Source organism: Paroedura picta, chromosome 8 (genome assembly GCF_049243985.1).
Source record: "Paroedura picta isolate Pp20150507F chromosome 8, Ppicta_v3.0, whole genome shotgun sequence".
NCBI classification, from domain to species: Eukaryota; Metazoa; Chordata; class Lepidosauria; order Squamata; family Gekkonidae; genus Paroedura; species Paroedura picta.
In genome coordinates, this window is record NC_135376.1 from 364,609 (window position 1) to 370,922 (window position 6,314).

Below are 6,314 nucleotides of genomic sequence, written 5' to 3' on the forward strand. Positions count from 1 at the left end.
GCAAAAATACTTACCCCCCCCCAAAAAAAAATTGGAATCAAGCAAACAAGGAAGGTTAAAGAAGTATCAAGGTGCTGCCTGAAAATTACCTGCCTGGCTGGGGTGCAACTTAACATAACACTGTCTGCCAGACGTTTGGGGTGGTCTTTGATATCTCCCTGTCAGTGGAGGCGCAGGTCACAAGAGTAGCCCACCAAACCTCCTTCCATCTACACCAAGTCAAGCGACTACCTGTCCTTGCACACCTGGTCACCACGATCCACGTGCCACTCATCTCCACAATGGACCCAGAAACTGCAGCCGGTGTCCTCACTGGAACACCCTGGAGGGGCTCAGGCAGCTGCACTGGATCAAGTTCAAGGTCTGGTTGTTCTTATTATTGGATTTCTAACCCGCCGCTCCCCTGAGGCTCGCAGCGGGTGACAACATGTAAAAACCCCATAAAACCCATAATACATAAAAACACCTAAAAACAATCCCCAACTCCACCCCCCCCCCAACCTGATGGCGGCGGTACTATCCGGGAAACCAGGGGTCACTGCTGATGTGGGGGGGGGCATCTAAAAAGGGGAGGCGCCGGCCTCAACCATAAGCCTAGCGGAAGAGCTCCGTTTTGCAGGCCCTGTGGAAAGATGGCAAATCCTGCAGGGCCTGCAGCTCCTCCGGGAGCTCATTCCACCAGGCGGGGGCCAGGACCAAAAAGGCCCTGGCCCTGGTCGAGGCCAGATGCACTTCCCTGGGCCCAGGAACCACCGGTAAATTAGTCCCCAGCGAGTGTAAAGCCCTGTGGGGAGCATAAGGCGTCAGGCAGTCCCTCAAGTATGTGGGTCGCAGACCACGGAGGGCCTTAAAGGTTAAAACCAAAACCTTGAACCTGATCCGGTTAGCAATCGGTAGCAGGCTGGACATGGGCCTTCCAAGCTGTTCCTGTGAGGACCCTAGCAGCTGCATTTTGTACTAGCTGTAATTTCCGCATCAGGCGCAGGGTTAGGCCCACGCAGAGTGAGTTACAGAAATCTGTTCTGGAGGTGACCGCTGCATGGATCACTGTGGCTAAGTGTTTGGGGGACAGGTAGGGCGCTAGTAGTTGGGCCTGGCGAAGGTGGAAAAAAGCCTGGCTCGCTACCTTCTTGACCTGGGCCTCCAGTGTTAACGAGGCATCCAAAGTCACCCCCAAATTCCTTGCCTGGGGCGCAGTGGTCAGTTGCGTCCCGGCCAAGGTAGGTAATCGAGCTCCTGATTTGCTCCCTTCCGTCCAAACCACAGGACCTCCGTCTTGGCAGGGTGGAGTTTCAGATGACTCTGCTCGAGCCATCCAGCTACGGCTTCCAAACATCTGGCAAATGGATCCGGGGGGGGGGGGAATCAGGGCGGCTGTCCATCAGGAGATACAGCTGGGTGTCATCAGCATACTGATGGCAACCCAAGCCGTAACTCCTGACCAGCTGGGCCAGAGGGCGCATGAAGATGTTGAAAAGCGTGGGGGAAAGCACCAAGCCCTGTGGAACTCCACAGGGGAGCCCAAACGAGCTCGATATCCCCCAACGCCACCCTCTGGGTCCGGTTTTGGAGGAAGGAGCGTATCCAGCGTAATGCTGTGCCCCTTATCCCATCCCGGTGAGGAGCCATGCTAGTAGTTCGTGGTCGACCACATCAAATGTGGCCGACAGATCTAAAAGAACTAACACAGCAGAGCCGCCTCGATCCAGCTGGCGACGGAGATCATCCGTCAGGGCAACCAGCACCGTCTTCACCCCGTGGCCAGGACGGAAGCCAGACAGGTATGGATCGAGCGCCAAAGTTTCCTCCAGGAACGCCAGGAGCTGGTCCGCTGCGGCCCTTTCAATGACCTTTCCCAGGAACGCTAAGTGTGCACCCAGGTGGTAGTTGGCCGGGTCCCGCAGATCCAGCGATGTTTTTTTCAGGAGCAGGCAGACCACCGCCTCAAGCCGCTCCGGAAACTCCCCCAACTTGAGGGAGTAGTTAACAATATCACGGAGCTGCTCTCCTACCCTAGGCCCCCCTTCCTTGAGGAGCCAAGAAGGGCAGGGATCAAGGGGGCAAGTGGTCACGTGGCCCAGCAACCTGTCCACTTCGGAAGGAGCTCCTGGAAGAGCTGAGGGCCTGTAAGATGGAGCTGTTGCACCAGGCATTTGGTTGGGGCCCAGCTAAGGAAGATCGCAGGGCCCCTCCTCAGCTCAGCCAGGACTGCAGGCCACCTCCTCCGGATTAACCTTAAAGTTTTGGTAATCACCTTTAAGGCCATACGTTTTTTGGGCCCAGTGTATTTGAGAGACTCCGCCACCTCCAACTGGCTGCGGATCCCTGGCCCCAGAGAAGGATGTAGGACCTCAACAAGGGCCAGAGCCTTCTCTGTCCTGGCCCCCAATTGGTGGAACGAGCTCCCTGTGGACATCAGAGGCCTTCCCTGAACTTTCTCAGTTCCGCAGGGCTTGCAAAAGGGAGCTATTCGACCAGGCATTCGCTTGAGGCTGACCCACTCGGAACATCTGCTGCCCCCCCCCAGATGCCCCTTCCATGACTGAACAATTTGATCTCCACAGGGATATAAGAGTTGTTATTCACGTTGTGTTGTGCTTGTTACCTGATATATTGTGATGTTCTATGAAATCTATGCAACATTATAGATTGTCATAAAGTTCTATGTATTTTTGTGCAACGTTCCATGTAAACTGTCCAGAGCTGTAGGGAAGAGAGGTATAAAAATCCAAATGAATGAATGAATGATTGAATGAATGAATAATAAAAAAATAATTTCCCTGGGGCACCGGGGAGGGAGAGCTTGTGGAGTGTGTGTGTGTGTGGGGGGGGGAGGAGGACGAGGTTGGCATTTGCAGTTGGGGACGGTTACAGTTTTAAGGTGGGGGCTGATTTTGATTGTGGGATTTCTACTGTTGTAACCTGCCATGAGCCAGCACTGCTGTGAGTGGCAGATAAGAAATCAAATAAATAAATGAAAAATATTAATAAATGTATGGATTTACAAAGTTAAAAACACTGTGAGGCCTCCTCACTATAAAATCCATTCTGAAATTCACAAAGACGGACTCAGTGGGCCCTAGACCAAACCCATTTTGGTGCCGCCACCTTCAGTGGGCTCCAGACGATAAGACATATTCTCAAATGGTGAAAATTAGAAATGGTAGAAATATGCGCTATGACACAGGACTTGGGTGGAATTGAAGATGCCTCCACAGCTATCACTGCAGGCTCTGGCTCGACACTGCTGTTCTCAAGTTGGTGACTCTGCATGCGCCTTCCTTGCAGTGTCCTGATCAATAAATAAGCGGCGATGGTGTGGCCCCCGTCGCTTATCTTGGCTATAGAACTCCACTGGGGCTGGGCAGATCTGAGCCCCCGGTCTGAGCAGACCTGGTGGATTGCAGTTGCTGTCCCTTCCTTCAGAGACCCCTTTGGACCCCCTGTGCAGGACAGGGAGGCCGAGGACATTCATCCCGGTAGAGCAACAGGAAAGCTACACAGAGGGCCCTCCACAACAAGGGAGGTCCTGTTCCAATGCCCCCGACCACTCGCCTTCCTTCCAAAGATGAGAAGGTTGGAAGAAACAGCTGGGCGGGATTCAAAGGGAGCGCAACACCTTCCACATGTCCTGTTCCCAGACGGTTGAGGGCCTTGCAGGTCATGACCATTCTCTGGGGTGATGCCCAGAAGGGCATGGGCAGCTCGTGGCACTGGCTCAGGCTGCCAGGCTGGTCTCCTTCCGGGTACTTCCTCCCAGTCAGTGCCCTTGCCACCCACCAAAGTTTCCCATCTGATCTGGATGCGCATCTGTCCAAGGGCAGCCCCAGGCACAGATTCAGGCCACCAGGTGCCTCCCAGGACGCAGTCGCTAAGGAGGAACTGAGCTTAGACAGCCATGACATCCCAAAGGACGCTTGCTCCAGTCTGCTGCTTCCTGCTCAGAGCTTGCAGAAGGGTCAGCAGCAGGAACCAGGTGGCTGGAGCCTGGAGGCCCTGGAGATTGGGAAGAAGCCCCCCCCCCAGGAGTCTACAGGCACTTTTCTAGGGTCCAGAAGCGATCCACTGTAGACAGAGGAAGGCTCTGGGTGGACCTGGTGGAGAGCCCAAGAGGGCTCAAGGGGCTAAGAACAGCAGTGATGGGGGAAGAGCAGCCGAGGGGGGCGGCAAACAGAAAGTAGAGAGGGCTGTCTGAAGAAGGGGTGCCCGGGGGTGGTGGGGAGGTTCCTACCAAGAGCCTTGGGATGGGGAGTGCCAGAAACACCAGCTGAGTGGACTGGATAAGGGGGGGGGATAGGCTGCCTTTGCCCAGAGGGCTTGGTGGGCAGGCCATGAGTGTAAGAACCATAGTGACGTGGCCCAGGGATCCAGGCTGTCTTCTCAGCACCTGCCCTTCCTTCTAGCCTACCTGAGGTACAGATGCCATAATAGTAAAGGTGGGGGAAGGGAGTGAAAGAAGGCCGGAGGGTGCAAGTGGTGATGTTACTTTGGAGGACCTGTCACTTCCAAGGGGTGGGGCAGGGAGGCCTGGACAGCTGACATCACTTCTGGGTGCCCTTGAAGCCTGAAAATTTATTTCAGGGGCTCCTCCAGTCAAATGGTTGAAAAAGGCCGCATTGGAGTCTCAAAACTTACTCTGCTGCGGCTGCTGCTCACAGGATCTAAGATGACAATTTGGTTCTTATATGCTGCTTTTCTCTGCCTGAAGAAGTCTCAAAGCAGCCCAAAAATCGCCTCCCCTTTCCTCTCCCCACAACACACCCCCTTGTGAGGGAGGGGGAGCTGAGAGAGCCCTGATGTGACTGAAGAATAAGAATTAGTTCTTATATGCGGCTTTTCTCTACCCAAAGGAGTCACAGGGCAGCTTCCAATCACCTTCCCTTTCCTCTCCCTACAGCAGACACCCTGTGAGGGTGGGGAGGCTGAGAGAGACCTGAGATTACTGAAGAAGAGTTGGCTCTTATATGCCGCTTTTCTCTACCCAAAGGAATATCAAAGCAGCTTACATTCGCCTTCCCTTTCCTCTCCCCACAACAGACGCACTCTGAGGGAAGTGAGGCTGAGAAAGCCCTGATATTAGTGTTCCGCCAAGACCCTGATCTCCTCAGGAAACTCGTTCCACCAGGTGGGGGCCAGGATGGAGAATGCTCTGGCCCTGGTTGAGAGCAAGTGAGCTTCCCTGGGGCCAGGGATCACCAGAAAGTTGGAATTGTTAGAGCGTAAGGCTCTTTGGGGGCTGTAAGTAGAGAGGCGATCCCTCAGGTACACTGGGCCCAGACTGTGTATGAGGAAATGTTGGGGGAGCTTGCTTTGTTTAGCTTGGAGAGGGGATTTGGTAACCATCAAGTATTTTAAAAGCTGCCATTTAGAGGATGGAGCAGAGTTGTTCTCTCTTGCTCGGGAGGGACGGACCAGAACCAATGGGATGAAATTCAAAAGAAATTCCGTCTAAACCTCTGGAAGATGTTCCTGACAGTTAGAGAGGTTCCTCAGTGGAACAGGCTTCCTCGGGAGGTGGTGGGTTCTCCATCTTTGGAGGTTTTTAAACATAGGTTGGATAGCCATCTGATTTAGAGGCTGATTCTGTGAAGGTTCAAGGGGGTGGCAGGTGACAGTGGATGAGCGGTAGACTTGTGAGTGTCCTGCAGGGGGCTGGCCTAGATGACCCAGGATGTAGCCCTCCCAACTCGATGATTCTATAAGTGAAGTGGGGGGGGGGCTTGGCTTCTATGAGGCTGCAGGACTCAAACACAGCTCTCCCGCCTGCTGCAGCCTACAGTGGAGGGAGTGAGCCCTGGGGGTAGGAGGTGACCGTGGATGAGCGAGAGGGTGGTGAGCGTCCTGCGTGGTGCAGGGGGCTGGACCAGATGACCCAGGATGTAGCCCTCCCAACTCGATGATTCTATGGGTGGAGTGGGGGGGGGGGGCTTGGCCTTGGCTGAAGGCCTGGCTTGGCTTCTATGAGGCTGCAGGACTCAAACGCAGCTCTCCCGCCTGCTGCAGCCTACAGTGGAGGGAGTGAGCCCTGGGGGTAGGAGGTGACCGTGGATGAGCGAGAGGGTGGTGAGCGTCCTGCGTGGTGCAGGGGGCTGGACTAGATGACCCAGGAAAGGCCTGGCTTGGCTTCTATGAGGCTGCAGGACTCAAACGCAGCTCTCCCGCCTGCTGCAGCCTACAGTGGAGGGAGTGAGCCCTGGGGGTAGGAGGTGAACGTGGATGAGTGACAGGGTGGTGAGCGTCCTGCGTGGTGCAGGGGGCTGGACTAGATGACCCAGGAAAGGCCTGGCTTGGCTTCTATGAGGCTGCAGGACTCA